Source organism: Colias philodice, chromosome 17 (assembly GCF_061535455.1).
Source record: "Colias philodice isolate Cphi_HAF_F1 chromosome 17, ilColPhil1 Martin Lab GWU primary, whole genome shotgun sequence".
Lineage (NCBI taxonomy): Eukaryota > Metazoa > Arthropoda > Insecta > Lepidoptera > Pieridae > Colias > Colias philodice.
This window is the reverse complement of record NC_143102.1, coordinates 9,786,252-9,807,107: the sequence shown is the minus strand read 5'-3', so window position 1 is coordinate 9,807,107 and position 20,856 is coordinate 9,786,252. Positions and strand designations below refer to the sequence as shown.

Genomic DNA, 20,856 nt, shown 5'->3' with positions numbered 1-20,856 from the left:
GCGGCTTCGCCCGCGTGGTGTTTTGATAAAAAGTAGCCTATGTTCTTTCTCAGGGTCTAAAGATTGTCTGTGCCAAATTTCATCAAAATCGGTTGAGAGGTTTAAGCGGGAAAGCGTAACAGACAGACAGACAGAGTTACTTTCGCATTTATAATATGTATTATGTAGGGATAAGTTTAACTGCTCTTACTTGAATATGAGTTAACTTTATATTTGGACAATGATTGTCGGATATTTTTTGTGTATGTCTTAACTGTTGGTCTTAACCCTTTACAACCGGTCTGATAAGATCGTGAGTCTTGACTTTAAAAAAATCTGGACCAAAATCAAATCAATTTTTGCGAACGTAACCTATGCCGATCGTTAGTGAGTCTATCTGAGAACGCGCGAAAAACTGGTTTATTAGTGTAGACACAAGTCATAACTTGTCAGAAGCCCAGAGGCCGCAGGAAGGATGGCTGCGTTCTTCGACAACGATTCCCGCTCGCGTAAGTACCTAATATTTACGTAATTTAAACAGATATTTAAACAACTTTCTATGTGTATCGTGTGTTTATGAGTTGCTTTAAAGTATATCAAGTGTTTTTTGTACTTTACATCGATAGTTTTATTAGAATCTTCTTCGAAATTTAAACACTCACGGTCGTGTGATACCGGTCGTAGTACGTACAATTAATTTGTTTTGTTGTGGTGCATTTTTAAGTTGGTTTTGAGTATTATGCTTCCTAAATATGGTTTTATTTTTTATTTTAGGGCTTAAGCTTACTGATGACATGATAGCAGACCTATTAAATGATGGAAATAATTCAGAGCTAGAAGATTTTGACGAAGACGACCTGGAATTATTCGATCAAGATGTCTTATTTAGGCAAACTAATGATGAAAATCACTTTGAAGGGGAGCGGGTCGATGAAGTTGTCCCTGAGAGTTCCTTTATGGCTCCTTCGACGTCATCTACTCCAGTAGTGCCATAACTTTCTCCGTTGATTGAGATACAAATCCCGCCGACACCAAGAAACACTGTTCGGGCATCTAGAAGATCACGCCAAGACAATTCAACTTCTGCTACACATGATAGGTCCAGCTTATCAGAAGTTGTTCTGGAAGCTGTTCGAGGAAGAGTTTCAGCATCAGCACCCAGGCCAACGAGAAAGAGAGTATGGAAGCAAACTACATTCGCAGAGAAAGCGCACGACTATCCTGCTCTGCAAATAAAGCCGGCAAGGCTGGACGCCTTGCCGGCTTTATTTGCGGCTTGATTATTTTAACGACTATTTTGACACTGAGTATCGCGTTGCACAAACGTATATTTCCTACGCACTACAGGCCGTGAACTCAAAATATGTACAAGTGCAGAGATCGCTTAATTATTTGCAGCACATATCATCATGGGCTGCATTTCCTTTCCTCGACTGCCGAGGTATTGGAGAGCTGGTACTAAGTTAGAGCTGGTATCTCGTCTTATGTCACGAGACAGGTTCCTTGTCCTTCGTAATGCACTCCATGTTATTGATTCTGATACTCCGGCTGCAAAAGATACAGGTAATCCGCTATGGAAGGTACAACGTTGAAAGTTCTCATACACTTCTTGGATCTTGCGCTGGTCAACTCTTGGAGGCTTTACCGAAACGATTGTTTAGCCATTAAGTTACCTAGAAAAGAATCACTGGCTCTGCTTGATTTTCGTTTGAATGTTGCTGATAGCTTATCCTGCATACCAGATCGTTTTCGTAGAGAAGAAAATGAGGATTATTTACCATCAGTTCCTCCTCGACATTATAAAATATTCAGACCAGCTAATGTTCCATCAGAAGCAGAGGTATGACGGATATGAACACTATCCTGTCTTTGATGACATTAAAGCACCCAGATGCTGTCGAATGGAAGGTTGTGGAAGTCGCTCTAAAATTAAATGTACCAAATGTGATGGGTATTTATGTTTGTCTCGTGACAAAAATTGTTTTATGTCCTATCATGTTAAAAATATGTAGTCTTTATCTTTATTAGTATCTACTAAGGCTGATTATTGTTATAAATCCTATTGTACTTGACATTACAATTTACAATTACATACTTTGATCTCTTGGAAGTTAATATTTACCATTAATTTTGATTTTATCGTTATTGTGTCTTGAAGACTGATTAAAAATTATAAAAGAATGTTGAATTTGAGTTTTTTTATTGAAATAAATATATTAAAATATGAAATTTTCTTTTTTTAATCTATAAATAAATGTAAATATATCGATCAGAACAAACACGATCATGCGACTTACAAATTATTCCTGAGACTCACGATCGTGAGGGTCTGATTGCTGGAGACCAGCATGAACAGGATTTTTTCAAATATTTTTCTTACATTATAAGGACCATAAGGAAAGGACAGAATAAGATTTTAACTGGTTTTGACAAAATTTTTGCTCCCGGTTGTAAAGGGTTAACTAACAAAATAAAATAATTAATATAATTATGCGCTGTTACTAACACATTTGTGACATGTGTTCTGATTATAAATAAATAATTCTAATCCGTTAAGTACTCGAATATAATAAGCGAAATTGTCTTAGTAACTACTGGTTCCGATTAAACATTGTTGTGTTGGATAATAATCCATTTAACGAGAGAAATAAATAAATAAAAATGTATGCGTGTACTAGAGTACACACGTAAGAAGTGAAACTTCTTTATGACCTTAAAAATGTCACGAGTATGGCGTAACGCAAAAATGTCACGCGTACGGCGTAACGCAAAAATGTCACGCGTACGGCGTAACGCAAATATGTTACACTAAATTTTTGTCCAACCCCGATAAAGAAGTTTCACTTCAATAAATTCCCAAAATTGTACATTTAATCCTTATGACTCTACAGTCTACTGCAATGTAAAATGATATCAAAGGGAGTTTTAATTAGAAGAATTAATTTGACCATCTGTTTTATGTAAGTCTTCACACTCACAATTAAAATTTAGAATTGTCGAATTTGCGAAGCTATACAAAAAGCATACAAAGAAATGTTGACTTCTTAAAATGTAACATTGATCAGTTATAACTAATTTATTCATCATCATAGACATAAGGGTAAGGTAAACGAGAAAATCATTTTAAGATACCACATATAAAAGCCATATGTATTACTATGTAGGTACCTACTACCTATCGATCAAGAGATCAAATATTCACGTTTATTTTCATCCAGCGAAGTTATGAAACAACTTTTTTCCTAAATAGCTGTGCTATGCATTTTCGCTCGTATTTCTCCGCTCCTGTTGGTCTTAGCGTGATGATATATACCTAGCCTTCCTCGATAAATGGGCTATCTAACACCGAAAGAATTTTTTCAAATCGGACCAGTAGTTTCTGAGATTAGCGCGTTCAAACAAACAAACTCTTCAGATCTATATTATTGGTATAGATACCTACTATTATAAATAGATATCCAAATGAACACGGAAGACCCTACTTCTAATTATAACTACTAATATTTCTGTCACAAATCTGTCTTGCTGTGAACCATAAGCTCCAAGTGACATGACAGAGGCTTCGCCCTGTCGCAGTTAATACTCAAGCCGCTAATTGCTTGTATGCCCCGATTATGTCAAAATGAACGCTTCAATGTTATTTTAGTTGAAATAAATCCTAATGGAAACGGCAGGTCTTGAAGATGTATAGTTTGTAATGTGTTTTTCTTAGACTATAAGTTTTAATGATTCCTCAACTAATCCTGTAAGTATAATAACATTATATATAAATCTCGTGTCACAATGTTTGTCCTCAATGGACTCCTAAACCACTTAACTGATTATAATAAAATTCGCACACCATGTGCAGTTCGATCCAACTTGAGAGATAGGATAGTTTAAACATGTAGGTACCACGGGCGAAGCCGGGGCGGACCACTAGTAACATTATAAATGTGTATTATTGTGAGGACAAATGTATGATACAGAGATATGTAACTATAGTCTTTAGTTTGTTACATTTAACAGGACTCAATTAGCCATAGTTCATAATGTTATAAGAACAGTAGCTGTTTGTGATATTTTCACGTTTAAACTGCTGAATGGATTTTGATGAATTTTCATAAAAAGACGGAAGTATAGAAAAATATAAGAATACCTATAGATGAAATGGATTATCTACAACAATATCTGTAGGTAGATACTCCTTCCTCACAATAATGGAAAACCGCATTTTTCGCCTTAATATATACAAAAATACCTATGGAATATTTTAAATAACAGTAGAGCAGAGTAATTCCCTCTACAAAGAAATTTTAGGTATAATTTTTTTGCATATTCTAAAGTGCTTTAAAATTAAATAATTCATATATGAATTCATAAAATATCCGGATAGTAAAATTCATTTCCCATACAGATGCAATTAACGAATCAATCAATGTCAATCGAACGTCAATTGATGTTGATTGCGTTTCAATTGAAAACAACTGAAGAGCTAAATAATAACTTTCAATATTTCATAAATAATTTATTTATTAAATTAATAAAAAACAAACCAAAAATAACATTCATCCAGAGAGAGTTTATTCATGTAGGTACATACTATTCTAATTCTAATTTAAGGAATGAGTTTGGCAATGCTACTAAAATAAAAGAAAAGACAAACAGTATTTTTAAGCTATTACATAGCTTCTATCGCGGGCCTTGAGCGCGGGGACCGAATCCAGAAATTCCGTGACGAAAAGAACCTCACGCTCCCCATAGCATGCAATAGCTTTACCGCGGCAGTCCCCGAGTGCCTAGTATCTACCTACTGAAATAGCAGTCCCATGAATTCTAGCATGACTGTTTCTATTCCCACAAACCATATGTTGTTATCTTGTTGGTATAGTCAATAAAAACCCAGGTGCACGTTTTACAAGAAAAACTTTATTAAGATGAAAAATATACGTGTTACACGAGCAATGTCCGCAGAGAAGAGGAAGTACAAAACAAAATGTTGCCATTACATGAAAAGTGACCACAGATTATTGAAGGCGCAAATTTATTACAACACTCCTCCTAAATTAATGCCTTCAGAATGCAACAATTTTACAATTTTACAGAAATTTAACTTTTACTGTTAAAAACAAACACATTATAATTATTTGCCGTACCGTACAGTTAACAAGTTATTGTGATTACTCAAGTATTTTATGTCGTTAAAAATAGTTAAAAGTGTTATTTTTTCTTAAAAATTTGTGAGTTAATGTGTGTAGTGCTTATTGACGTTAAAAGTGCACCATAAGTGATCCCCAATAAACAATAAAGGTACAATCCGTGAAAAAATATTCCTACTTGAATATAAATCTACCGTTCGATCATCGACAAAGCAGCTTCACGAAAAAACGCGTAAGCGCCGCGATATGCATGGCGCTTAAGACCTTTTCGACGCCGTCTCACTGTTTGAATGCTTACGGTCTGTGAAACTAAACAGAACTTTGCTATTTTGTTTTAATGAGTCCATGCTAATTACTAAATACAATTTATAATGCAGTGTTTAGCATGTCCACAACTAATTGACCGCCATGAACTTATTATATGCGTGGCTTGTAAGGGTACATATCATTATCAATGCGTGAATATTTCTTCTGTGTATTATCGTGAAAAGGGTTCGGAACTTAAAAAGTATTGGAAATGCCCTGGTTGCGAGAATATCGCAGCGCGCCCTCGCCGAAACGATAATACACCAGTACGCCGCGTCCGGGATTCAACCCATGACATTTCAGTAATGTCCTGCGACGATGAAACATTAGCCAAACCTCAACATCTTGACCCGCATTCTATTCCATACAGTGAATTCGGTCAACTGCTCGATATAAAACTGCAGAATATAGTCGAGACAATTTCTGAAAAAGTATTAATCGCCATAAAGTCAGAAATAAACACAGCCTTAGATAAACTTCGATCAGAATTCACACAAACAACCGATTTCCTGGCTGACGAGCAAAGAGAATTAAAGTCTAAACTGACGTCTGTCTCTAAAACTTTAAAAGAGGTCCAGACTGAGAACGCGCGTTTACGGGAATCCGTCATAAAATTAAACTCGAAAATAGAGACCATAGATAACATTTCCAGATCTTGTAATCTTGAGATTCACTCTGTACCCGAGCGAAAAGACGAGAACACTGTTGCCCTATTCAAAAAACTCTGTGAGGTGTGTAAAATACAATGCGATGACCCATCAATTCGCGCCTGCCGTCGTGTTACTAGGACGCAATCTTCTCCACGACCTCGTAATATTCTAGTTACGCTTGGATCTTCGCGTCAGCGAGATGAAATCATTTCTGCTATTCACCGTCACAACAAAAATCACCCTAATGACCACATAAACTCATCCCACCTGGGTATAGAAGGTTCACCTGCCAAAATTTATGTTGCAGAGCATTTATCACCTGAAATGAAATACCTTTACTACGAAACTAGACGGACGGCGAAAATAAAATCTTTTAAATTTGTTTGGGTTCGCTTTGGAAAGATTTACGTACGTCGAAATGAGTCATCTAACGCTATTTTAATAAAAAACATTGACACTCTCAGTGCACTTTAGTTTTAATCTAACTCACACGGACTTATGTACATGTTGTCATTTTATTTTTTCTATTTTATGGACGTATTTTATCAAAATGTAAATAGGATAAGATCTAAAACTAAGGACATTTATCTTAATATCTTAAGTAACGACTACGACATCATCTGTTTAACCGAAACAAATTTAAACGACTCTATAAATGACAACGAATTGTTCGATGATCGCTATATCATTTATCGAAGAGATAGATACACAACGAATATTACAAAGAAAGAGGGTGGAGGAATTTTAATTGCTATAAATAAAAGGCTTAATGTAGTTCGTAAGTATCAATGGGAAAGTGTGATTGAAGATCTTTGGGTGACGATTATCCCATCCCAATCAAATAATAGGTGTATACATTTATGTTTATGTTACTTACCACCAGATTTAACTTTACCCTATATCAAAAGTTTTTATCAATCTATTCATAATATAGTTCTTCAATCTGATAATACTGACGAATTTATATGCCTTGGTGACTTTAATACTACTAATATTGATTGGCTGAAAAGCTCCGATAATTTCTCACTATTACCTTCTAATCCACGGGATCAAAAAGCTAACCTTCTCTTAGAATCTATTAATCTTTGCAATTTTTACCAATTTAATCATATTAAGAACATTAATAATCGTTATCTTGACTTAGTCTTATCAACAATAACTAGTGTTTCAGTAAATGATGCAGACCCCATAAGCCGAGTTGACCGCCACCATCCCGCATTGTCAGTTACTGTAAATTATACAGTTAATCACTGCCCATCACCCCGCTTCAAACAACCTAAGCGTCCCAATTTTAATAAGTGTAATTTCTCGCGTGCTCGGTATGAAGTTTCTCAAATTGAATGGAACAACGTGCTTTGTTCCAACGATATTGACGTCAACGTCGATATATTTTACGGCATAATAAATAAAATCATTCACGATACATGCCCTTTAACATCCAAAAGAACCGATGAATTTCCCTTATGGTTTACGCCTGCATTGAAACGATGTGTTCGTGAAAAATTAAAGTTTCACAAAAAATTTAAAAAGTTTAAAAATCCACGCGATTACGATACATACTCTCTATTACGTCGTCGCAGTAAATTGCTTATTTCTAAATCTTATAATAACTTTATCTCCTCAACTGAAAGTGCCTTGCAGGATAATATTAAATGTTTTTGGCGGTACGTTAATGATAAGAAATCTTCCAAGTCCTCAATTCCTAAGACGATGAAGTATGGTGATCTAGCATGTTCTGATAGTAGGGGGATATGTGAGTTGTTTTCTAATTATTTTAATTCTGTTTATCAAGGCGCGCAATCCTCCACTTCATCATTTACCGATAATACATTCTCTGCATCTTTAAGCAACTCTGTACTCAACAACATCGCAGTCAGTAAGCAGAAGATTATTACAACAATTCGAAAACTTGATGTGCGTAAGGGAGCAGGACCAGATGGAATACCACCCCTCTTTATAAAAAATTGTTGCAAGGAATTGGCGATTCCATTAACGATCATGTTTAATCAATCCCTGAAGACTGGTACATTTCCTAGGGTATGGAAAACGGCTCACATAATACCCATTTTGAAGTCTGGTGACAAATCGAGCTGTGAGAATTACCGACCGATTAGCATACTATCTTGCCTGGCTAAATTATTTGAAGCAGTAGTCTACGATACACTGTATTTTCATCTCCTTCCCTTGATTTCTCCGAATCAACACGGATTTATAAGACAACGCTCGACAACTACAAATCTCCTGACTTACCACTCATATTTATGCTCTGCTTTTGAAAAAAGACAACAAGTGGACGCCATCTATACCGATTTTTCCAAGGCTTTCGATAGAGTAAACCACATTATACTTTGTAATAAACTAAGTGCTTGGGGAATACATGGTAATTTACTCCGATGGATTACTTCCTACCTGTCCAACCGTAGTCAGCTTGTTGCTCTTAATGGCTCATTATCCTCACCTGTTCTAATACCTTCTGGCGTCCCGCAAGGGTCCCATCTCGGACCCTTACTCTTTATCGTATTTATCAATGACCTCATCGACAACTTAAAATGCCCATCTCTTATGTATGCTGACGACTTAAAGGTATTCTCCACTGTGGCCAATATTCAAGATGCTTATATACTACAAAATGACCTAGATTCTATAGCGAAATGGTGTGAACTTAACCAAATGACCCTGAACGTTCATAAATGTGCTGTTATAAGCTTTACGCGAAAGTTTAACAAATTAAATTTTAATTACAGTTTTAACAGTCAGGTTCTTCCTCGTGTTTCCGTCATTAAAGATCTCGGTGTTTACTTTGACGATAAATTGTCTTTTAGAAGTCATTTCGATGATATTATCAATAGAAGCTCTCGTCTCCTTGGGTTTATCTCAAGGATCACGAAGGGTTTTAAAACACCATCTAGTCTTTTACATTTATTTGAAACCCTGATTCGTTCAATCCTAGAATTTAACTGTGTCATATGGTCACCGCACTATACAATTCACATCAAACGCATTGAACGACTTCAGAAGCGTTGCTTAAGGCTGGTTTCTCTTCGTTACCACATCGGTCGAAGTGGATCTAGCTACGAAAGTCTTCTTGAGAAATTTAATCTTGTCTCGTTGGAAAAGCGTCGACAGAGGCTAGAACTCATAACACTCCATAAAATCGTTCACTCATCTATTCACTCTCCGTCACTACTGTCAACTGTTAATTTTAATGCTTCATTTCGCTTCCGGACTAACAAAACTTTCTCTTTACCTTTAACCAGGAATAATACCTCCTTTTATAACCCCATATCTCGTTTCTGCCGTTTGTACAATGATTTATCCACAAGATTCCCCGATTTTGATATATTTGATCATCGAATAAACATATTCAAAGAACATGTCTGTCGAATCTTGAAATGATGTCCTAGTTTTGTTGTTAATGTATTGTGTAATGTAACCATTATTTTTATTGTCTTTCTTTTATATGTAATATTGAATTATCGAATTTTTAAATATGAATTTATTGTAATACGCTTTAGATAACTTTAAGCTGTATCCCATTGTAGTATTGTAATTGTACACATTTTGTTGGGTTGCGATCTGCTCGTAAAATTGATGTGGCGCCTATGGACCCGGCAAGATCGTAGCCTGTTGTGTGTATTTAATTTGAATAAATAAATAAATAAATATTACACGGTACACAAAAGTTTACATTTACTGCATAGCTCTCATTTAACGTTTGCTACAATACTCAACAATCTTAACTTCATACAAAACAAATAAAAGAAACAACTTAACATTTTCAAAAAGAAAACTAATAACTTAACACTTGATATTTGTTAGAATTCTAACAGACAGTTTACAGAAACAGTTTTACCTTTTATACACAGAAATACATGAAATTAAAATAATTAAAATAATTTATAAACAAAGTTTACATTGGCTTATACAATATAAATAATCAAGTGTTACTGGTTACAATATTGAATTCCAATTTTGTCTCTCAGATAACTAAATTTTACTTTAGACAGTGGTTTGGTAAAGATATCAGCAAGTTGCTCATCGCTACATACATAGTTTAAATCTATAACTTTACTATAATATTTCTCTTTAATAAAATGAAATTTAATATCTATATGCTTACATCTTTTATGAAAGTTAATTTTTTTTATTACACTTATGGCACTTTGGTTGTCTAAGTTCAAACATACTGATTTTTGATTAAATTCACCTATATCACATAACAATTGCTTAACCCACATAGCCTCTTTGGTCGCAGCGCAGGCTGCCATGAATTCAGCCTCGGTAGTGGAGAGGGCAACTGTCTGCTGCCTTTGAGAAGCCCATGTGACTGCTCCTCCATTCCTCATAAAGACATATCCCGTGACTGAACGTCTAGTGCTGGGGTCGTTTGCATAATCGGCATCACTATAGCCAACGATTGTGTTAGGTTCAGACATTGGAGTGTAACATAGACCATAATCTTTAGTCTCTTTTAAATATTTAAAGATTTTCTTAACAGCGCTCCAATGGTCTTTGTCATAAGAATTTAAAAAACGGCTTACCAAACTCACAGCATATGAAATGTCAGGTCGGCTTACTGTAGCTAGATGCATCAATGAACCAACCGCCTCTCGATATGGAATGTTCTTTTCATTTTCCCCTTCTCCTTTTTCTAGTTTTAAATGTGGATCAACTGGAATGCTGTTGGGATTACAATTATATAAATTAAATTTGTTTAATAACTTTTCAATATAACTTGACTGATGTATGAAAATATACTTGTCACTTTTCTCTATTTCCATACCCACAAAGTTTCTGAGTGAGCAAGTTTTAATTTCAAATATTGATTGTAAATCATTGATCAACTCCTTTAATGTTGATTCATCTTTTGAAAATAATAATCCATCATCAACATACAGACATAGGTAACATTTTTCTCCATTGATAGTGCCAATATACACACATTGATCAGCTTTACTATTAACTAGTCCAAATTTCTTTAAAACAGTATCAAATTTAGAGTTCCAGCATCTGGAAGCCTGCTTTAAGCCATATAAAGATTTATTAAGCTTACATACCTTGTTTGCATCATAGGTTAAGCCCTCTGGTATGGTCATGTATATGTCTTCTTCAAGCTCACCATACAGGAATGCTGTTTTAACATCTAGCTGTATTATCTGAAGATTCTGTTGGACAGATTCTGAAAGTAAAATACGTATGGAATCATACCTGACTGTCGGAGAGAATGTTTCCTGGTAATCGATACCTTTTGTCTGTGAATATCCTTTGGCACAAAGCCTTGACTTAAATCGTGGACCTGTAGTTTCCTCTTTAATGCGAAATACCCATTTACAACCAATTATTTTCATATCAGGGGTTTTATCCACTAAAGTCCATGTGTTATTTTGTTGATGAGAATAAAGTTCTTCGTTAATTGACTTTATCCATTTAGCAGCATCAACAGAATTAATTGCTTTTTCATAATTATAAGAACTTCATAATCTGGTTGATCTCCATAGCACAGGTAAGAGCTTTCACTTTTATTTTTAATATTTAAACAGATATATTATCATCCGACGAGTCATATTCAATTTCTTCTACATTCTGAGTTTTATTTAAACTTTTATTTGTGGCTGATTCAATAGGCACATAATCTCTTTTCACTGTTGATTCTAAGAATATAGCGTCTCTGCTTTTAATTGATTTTCTTGTATTAGACGCTATAAATCTGTATCCAGTACACATCTCTTCTGGTGTTTTATAAGATAGCGATCTTGTCGGAGAGCGATTAACCAGGTACTCAGCTGTGTACGTTTGGACAACTGTTGGTCTGCGGACAGCTGTAATTGGTCTACGGACAGCTGTTGGTCTACGGACAGCTGTTGGTCTACGGACAGCTGTTGGTCTACGGACAGCTGTTGATCTGCGGACAGCTGTTGGTCTTCGGACAGCTGTTGGTCTACGGACAGCTGTTGATCTGCGGACAGCTGTTGGTCTACGGACAGCTGTTGATCTGCGGACAGCTGTTGATCTACGGACATCTGTTGGTCTTCGGACAGATGTTTGTCTGCGGACAGCTGTTGGTCTACGGACAGCTGTTGATCTTCGGACAGCTGTTGGTCTGCGGACAGCTGTTGATCTACGGACATCTGTTGGTCTTCGGACAGATGTTGGTCTGCGGACATTACTCAGTGCAACACATATATTTTTCATCGTCTGAAAGTTCAACTGACCCATTCTCTGGTGCCACAGGTAAGTATCTTGCTTGATTACATCAGATATGCATGCATAGCCACCAGGCATATTTAGGCGATACATATTATTAATCAAATTTGCTGTAGCTATGATAACATTTTTATTGTTCAGTATAGCACAACCATTCTTATTAAATCTTACTTGGCCACCATTGTTAACAATTTGACTGACAGAAAGCAGGTTTGTAGTGAGTTCAGGTACATATAAAACATTTGTAAATATTATTTCATTTTCATGGCCTCTATCGTTAAAAACACTCAAGCTAATTTTTCCTGAGCTTTGAACAGGTAGTGTTTTGTTGTTTGCAACTTTAATTGATTTAATATTTGAAGTATATTCCTCTATGAATAAGTTTTTATGTTTTGTCATATGTGCAGAAGCGCCAGAATCAATATACCAGTAATCAGAGCACTCAGAAGATGCTATAAATACAGCAGCATATGATGACCTGCTAGTCGGTTTATAAGAAATCTTCCGATCATTATTTACTGTATTTGATTTACACTCAGGACTTTTATGACCATATTTGTTGCATGTATAGCAGCGGGGGCCTTTAGAATTTCTTTTACATTTATTATTAAATCTCTGACTTGAAGCAAAAGCTCTATCACTATTTGATTGTTTGACATCCTGTAATAATTTTGATTTGACGGAGTCTGATGAAATTTTCATGCCTGAACTTTCTATTGCTATAATCATTGGTTTATAAGTTTCAGGTAGACCGGAAAGCAGCATGGTGCCGAGCCACTCATCATCTACTTGAAAACCAATATTTCTTAATTTATGAGCAGTAGTCATAATTTTACTCACGTATTCCTCAACGTTCGGACATCCCTCAAGCGTTGTGTTACATAAGTCACGCAGAAGACCAACTCGCCGTGTCAGCCCGGAGTCATCGAAGACACGAGACAAATTTTCCCAGACTTCTTTCGCAGTTTTAGCTTCTTGTATGTGCACATAATTTACCGGATCAACTAAAAGAATGATCTTTGATCTTGCTTTTGTATCTTTTCTCTTGTCCAATGTCTGATCATCCACAATGCAGTCCCACAGTTCTTCGTGTTGAAGATATGTTTGGACAGCAAAACGCCATGTGGCGTAATTATCGCGGCCTGTTAATTTCTTAATTAATGCCAATGTGTTTGACGACATACTGATATTGTTGTTGAAAGAACTTTACCACGAATCTTTACACTTCAGAACACGTGGCGTGACCGGTACAATTATTGTTACTTTTTCTTCGTAGGTTTTTATACTGATTGACTATATTTTGTTTCGTAGTCTGGGCCCATAACCTGTTGTTATCTTGTTGGTATAGTCAATAAAAACCCAGGTGCACGTTTTACAAGAAAAACTTTATTAAGATGAAAAATATACGTGTTACACGAGCAATGTCCGCAGAGAAGAGGAAGTACAAAACAAAATGTTGCCATTACATGAAAAGTGACCACAGATTATTGAAGGCGCAAATTTATTACAACACCATAAATAAGAAAGATCGTGTAAAACTCAAACTCAAATATTTATTTATTCAATTAGACTTCTTCTAGAAGCACTTTTGAATTGTCATAACATATTTTTAACATTTACCACCGATTCGGAAATCAGTATCTATGGAGAAGAACCGGCAAGAAACTCCACAGTTGCTCTTCTAAAAGATAAGTCGAATAATCTGTCTGCATGTTCTGACAGACACACAGATGAACACGTTATACTGTTAAGACGGATCATAAACATTTTATCTAGAGATACAATAGATGTTCTCGCTATAAAATTGTCAAAACCTGTATAAACATATTATACATTTTAATTCAGGTTTTTCGAGGTAAATGAACTTAAAACTATGCATATTTAATATTTTTGACTAATCGAATATGTATTCGTTCTGAAATAGGTTTTTTTAATAGCAGAGTAAGTTTTTTAGTTATTAGTATAACTCGACGCCCCCCGCGAATAATCCGGTAATCGTAAAAGTGAAAATGTTCAGGAAAAATAAAAAACCATTTTTCCTTAATAACTCCATTAAACAAAAAGTATCAGAGACTTTTAATATCGCATATGGAAGCTAATTTTTTCAGCTATCTGGTTATTTCAACAAAATTTAAGTAGTCCCAAGGGCTTCGTTATAATTTAGCTGGATGCATTTTACTATACTAGTGTAGGTCAAGCTCTGGTCAGTAATGTCACTTACGATATTGTTCGTGTAAATTTATATTTTCGACGGCAACAGTAATATCTTGTTGCGCTAATATTCGTGTTATTTGTTTTGTATACTGAACATTTGTAAAAATCTATTATTTGGTTATTCGATTGTTTAACAGTAACGTACATTTTATTGTTATAACTATTACTGTTTATTCGAATAGTTTACTTAAGTATTATTTGATGATTATTATAGTATATTTTATGAAATACAGGACATTTTAGTAAATGAAACAACTTTGGATTGTTTCACAAAACACGATAGTTATTATTATTATAAAAAATAGACACTGCACTGAAGACACGACTATTACACATGATTACATAATCATGAAAATTATACTATGGTCCTATTACAGTTAAAAATTTAATCAGAATCCTCATCAGAACCTCACAGAATGCGAATCTACCGTGACCAGTCAATACTTGTGTGGTGTGGTGTGTGATGTCTTTTTCCCGACTACCTTATATGCAGCAGCAGCGCTTGGGAAAAAGAGCTTCGTGACTCCGGCCGTTAATCCTACATCGTATCTCCTATCCCATTCGCTGATCGTAGCCTGTCTCAAAATACGCTTGACGAATGAAACAGGATACAGATCGTAATCCGGTTTCCTCCTCGACCCCAGAGCGGCCTCCTTGGCTAACTCGTCTGCCCGTTCGTTCCCCGCCCTGCGTGCGCCTTAATCCAAAACAGGGAGACCTCCCGCCTCTGCAATGCAGCTTTTCGGAGGGCCGCCCGTGTTTGTACAGTCAGGGGATGAGGGGAACTCAGGGTAACCGCCTGGAGCGCCGATCTGGAGTCAATAAGGACACCGTCCTTTGCCGCTCCACTCTTGCAGGCTATGTCTACTGCTCTTTTGAGCGCTAGGAGCTCAGCCTGATAGACGGTACAATACGGTGGCAACGCAAGCTTAATTGCCTTTGTTTCGGCATCACCTTTCCATACGGAAAAGACGGCTCCGACTCGACCCTCAATCTTGCTGCCGTCCGTATAGACCCTGTGGACGTGGCTGTTAACCACGTCAGCATAGGTGTCCTCATTTATCAAGCCGAGCCCCAGCTCTACCTGCTCTGCCGAATGTGGGTCCTCAATCGCAAGAGCCATTCGTTCCACCTCCCTGTCCCTCAACACCGCCGGGTGCGACACACCCCTCTTGATCTCATAAAGCCTCGAAGCTTCGAGTATCCTGAGGTCAAGAGGGAGAATCCCAGCCAACAGCATCGCAGAGTTCAGGGAGACAGTCCGATATGCTCTGCAGATCTTCTGGGCAAAACCCCGTTGAACGGTGTTAAGCCTCTTTTGGACCCCCATCTTTTCCGTAGTGGGTGCCCACGCTGCTGATGCATACAAGATAGTCGGTTCTATAACTGCGATATATATAGTCTTAACTACTTGGGAGTTAAGCCCCCAATTTACTCTAGCTGCTCTTGCTAATAGCTTATAACGGGCGATTGCCTTTTTGCAAACGCTCCCGACGTTTCGGTCAATATCAGGCCGCCATCAATAGTAAGGCTCAGTATCTTAATACTTTCGAAATATTGGATGTCCACACTCCCCATTACAAGTCGTGGCATGTCAAATTTTAATTTTCGTGTCGAGAGCAGGGCACATGTCTTGTGTGGTGCGAATTTTTGTTTATTTCTGACACCCCATTCGTCAATTTTCCTCAATGTGCAGTTTGTCTTCGTCTCTACTTCTAAAGCAGTATCTCCATCAAACACTAGCACAATGTCGTCGGCAAAAGCCTGACAAAACACATCCATCTCCTCTAACATCCACAGCAGAGGATCCAGCAAGAGGACCCACAGGAGCGGCCCACCTATGGAACCCTGCACGCACCCCTTGTTGGTCTCTCTACTCACTTCACATCCGCAGGTATGCGGGGGACAAGAGGTGTGAAAGTTAGGTAACTTTCACACCTCTTCCACTCAGGTATCTGCTGATCACCCGCCTTACGTTCCCCGGACACCCATCTTTGGCCAACCGCACCTTTATGACTGGCCACCAGGCGCTGTCGAAGGCTCCCTTTATGTCCAGAAATACCACAACAGAAATCTTCTTCTCCTCCCTCTTATTTCTGATGGCCCACCAGTATATAGAGGGCGTCCTCGGTGCTCCTCTGTGGCATGAAGCCATACTGATGGGGGCTTATAATTGTGGGCAGCAGGTAGAACCTGAGTCGGACGACCAGCATCTAATGAAGATGAAGATGAAGGTTTCGATGTGGTCTATTCTGATGCCTGCCTCGTTTATCTATCAAACTTTCATCTCTTTTAATTTTTCTAAGGCCGTGTAAATCATTTGCTCAGTAATAGAAAGTGTTTATACCTTGCATTGCATTGCAGTGTTTATACCTTACATACCAATACCTTGCATACTTGCACTCCATAATGAATGTATCTGGAAATCGATTTCTTAATAAAACCCCGAATAAGCCTGTACTAGCACTTACTTAAATAATGTAGAAAACCATTTACCTGAATAATATCGTAACAATGTTTACTGTCGAAGCATATTGATATTATTTTTCGTAAAGATCTAAAACCATATTATTCGTTTAAAATACATTTTAATGTTATTTTATGGAATATACGCGTAATTTTTCATATCTTCGTAAATAAAGATAGAAAAATTCTGAAAAAAATTTACATGGTGTATTTTAACTTCTAGATGCCGAAAAACGCATAACATGAAAAACCCCGTAATAGGTCATTACCGGATTATTCGCGGGGGGCGTCGAACTGGTCTTTAGTGAAATATAACTGTATTCAGAGTTCAATTATACAAAAAATGTCTATATGTAAATAACTGTCCTTTATGGAAAATATAACAGATGTTTTAAAATTTTATGAAGTATCAAAAAAATTAGAACGAAACCGATTGATAAGGTCAATACTCCGGCCCAGTTCACATCAAACCGTTGCCGAATCTGAAACTTTTCAGTAAAAATTACACAATAGATTCGCCTCTTTAGAAGCCAGCAGTGGACAAACATGGGCTGTTCATGATGATGACGATGATGAAGTATCAAATATTTGGTATAGGTAACCAATAAAAGGGGAAATCCAAAACTAAGTAAATATACACCAAAACATAAATTGTATCTAAGTATAGATCGATCGGCTTACTAGCTTGAAGGGGATGATATAGAGGGTGAAATTTATATCAGACCCGGTGCAAGATAACGTCAATAGATAGAGAGGTCATAGGAGGAAATATTGTAGGTATATACCTATTGAAACTATTCGATTGAAGTTGCAAATGTTGGCTCGTATCTATAATGTAAACCCCCACAGTTGGATCAACCTGACTTTGTAATAATTAAAATTAATGTTATAAATGCGAAAGTAACTCTGTACGTCTGTCTCTTTTCCACGCCTCATCGGACACACTCTGAGATCCGAGAGAGGACATGGGATAGTTTTTATCTCGGAAATCTCGCGGGAACTATGCCGGTTTTATTTTTCTACGCGGGCGAAAAGCTAGTATGCTACATTTATATAAATCAATATCCATACTAATATTATAAATGCGAAAGTAACTCTGTCTGTCTGTCTGTTACTCAATCACGCCTATACTACTGAACCAATTTGCATGAAATTTGGTATGGAGATATTTTGATACCCGAGAAAGGACATAGGCTACCTTTGTTGCGAAATATGTACCACGGGCGAAGCCGGGTCGGACCACTAGTTTACTATAATTGGATTTACCGGTCAAGCACCACAATGTTCATTACAGATAATAATTTCCTTATTTCCTTCCAAATGACCAAGAACGTCCCTTTCCATGAAACCTAAATATAGTGAGAGACTAAATAATCTTAATATATACCTATAAATCTCGTGTCACAATGTTTGTCCTCAATGAACTCCTAAACCACTTAACTGATTATAATAAAATTCGCACACCATGTGCAGTTCGATCCAACTTGAGAGATAGGATAGTTTAAACAATGTAGGTACCACGGGCGAAGCCGGGGCGGACCGCTAGTAATATTATAAATTATAATTATGTATAGTTTTAGATTGAAATATATCGTCATCAATATGAATGAGCTCTACCTAAGGCTCTACCAGACAACTGTGAAAAATAGTCATAAAAGAATTTATCATCTTGAAACTCAAACTCAATCATTTATTTATCCGTCTATACTTCGTTTGGAAGCGCTTTGGAATCGTCAAAATACAGAAAAACAATACATATTGGTTACTAGTAACGTGAATTAGAAGCAATATTTAACACAAATAAAGGCCACCGTACACTGATGTAACAGTGATCGCTTTGACATCCCCCAATAGATTACATTTACACCCGTGCGAAAAGTTTTTCCAACTTGTATTGTCTGGTTAAAGCTTGTACAGACGATGGATTCGTGTATAATTTGGATAGAAACAATATTTTTTAAAGGGAAAGATTAATATTGTTGAATAACTCACAAAAATAAAATTAATATTAAAAAATAACATAGCTATAGTGCTATTTTGTAAGATCAGATTCAGTAAAAGTCTTAACACAGTTTTTATAGGAACTTAAAATATATTGTTGAATTGAAAACATAGAAAATAAACTATAACAAAATGCTATTTAGTGCAAGATCAGATTCAGTAAAAGTTTTTTCACTAGTTTTTATAGGAACATAGAATAAATTGTTAAAGATACATTGAATATGTTCCCAGCCTAACTTCGACCGGACTCCAACAATGTACAGGTATAGAAAAGGTGACGAAAACTTGGAAAGTATTGACAAGTTTCTGTTCCGATGTTTATGGACGTGGAAGTAAATGTATTGTCAACCTTATAACATATGGATAAAAGAGATGAAGGTACATTTAAGTCATATTTATAAGATAGGAAAACTAGTAGATATTATTGGGTAAAAATAATCATGTATTATTCCGATACTTTTGGAGTTCCTGAGTTGTTACTTATGGATTCTTTATTATAAACTACTGCTTACCGCCCGCGGCTTCTTCCGCTTTGTCTAAAACCTTATCACTATCACTATCACTATATATAGTATAAAACAAAGTCGCTTTCTCTGTCCCTATTTCTATATACAAATCTTTCTATATATACTTAAACATTCCTCTTGAATCACTCTATCTATTAAAAAAACTGTATCGAAATCCATTGCGTAGTTTTAAAGATTTAAGCGTACAAAGGGACATAGGGAAAAAAATCGACTTTGTTTTATACTATAGCTATGTAGTGAAATAGCTAGGCTACATATACGACTACGAGAACTTAGTAGTACAGTATGTATAGTATTAGGTATATTATATGTATGTGATATTATAGTTCTTGGAACTACCTTATTTTTACGTGAAATACCTATGAATATAATAATCATTATTATAAGGTGATTTTATTTATCCTAAAATGCTTGATGATACATAACATTATCCCACAACATGTGACCAGAATCAATTTGGCAAAACGCATAAAAATCTATGATACCGATTAACGTGGTATGGTTGGTAATGACAATTTCAAGGGTTTCTGATAAAATCGGGTCTATCCCGACGACCGCAAGGTCTCCAGGGTGACCGAAGGGAACCGATTTATTTCTATTACCTATCTACGTATGTTATATTTTATTATGTGTAGAATGGATTTAATGTTATAATAAATAAATAGTGTAGATACAATTTGGAAACATAAAAAATGAAGGATGAATATAAAAATTTGGTCCATTCTATAACATTTTGGTTATAAACAGCTGATGTTTCGATTTTATTACGCGTGTGTGAAATTTTGGAGTTAGAAACAATTTATTTCATGATGTTTAATTTTATGGAATACCTGGAAATTATTTAACTTATGTTGTACAGTCCAGTCCAGTTCAATTAGAAAGGCAAATAAATACATGTGTAGCGGATATATTGTAGATCTACTTCCTTTTATTTTAATTTACTTAATCATTCCTAAAGCGTCATTTCTTTTAACTATAGTTCTTTAAGTACAATCGAAAAGACTTCCAAGTCAGAAAGATCCGTTTAATCCCCTTGAAAGTAAGTCATTTGTAGTTTTAACAACGCTTCCAAATCGTAAAATGAAGCTACGTCCTTTATGATACAGGGAACCTTTTGGCAATTCGATTATTTTATCAATCGGTCGGTCAACCTCGATATTATTTAGGTTTACGGGTCGAGAGAGGTAGTGTAAAGAACTGACCCTCTTTGGGCGCCATGTTTATAAATATTTAATGTGTTCCCGGGTATAAAATGCGTATCGATTGGGGAAACGGATTAAATAATACACGTTTCTTCTAGCTGGTGATATATCGGTCTTTACCTTTTAGTTTTTACTCTTTGCTTTGGCTGTGAACGTTAATTTGATAGAA

General features: G+C 36.1%; 1 protein-coding gene and 2 long non-coding RNA genes across 6 annotated transcripts in view; 2 read left to right on the top strand and 1 right to left on the bottom strand.

Moving 5' to 3' along the window:
* The window catches only part of LOC149481301 (uncharacterized), a 74,021-nt gene extending 64,285 nt beyond the window's left edge, over positions 1-9,736 (bottom strand). Inside the window, exons 1-2 of the long non-coding RNA XR_016316902.1 lie at positions 8,756-9,736; positions 7,107-8,707 (exon numbers count right to left, since the gene is read on the bottom strand). This is a non-coding gene — a long non-coding RNA (uncharacterized LOC149481301). The remainder of the gene's footprint in view (positions 1-7,106; positions 8,708-8,755) is intronic.
* Positions 1-20,856, top strand: part of LOC149481299 (Ig-like and fibronectin type-III domain-containing protein 2) — a 173,751-nt gene that overhangs the window by 94,902 nt on the left and 57,993 nt on the right. The window lies entirely within an intron of this gene.
* LOC149481302 (uncharacterized) lies at positions 382-989 on the top strand. Its single transcript, XR_016316974.1, has 2 exons — positions 382-488; positions 754-989. It is a non-coding gene; the product is annotated as an uncharacterized LOC149481302 (long non-coding RNA).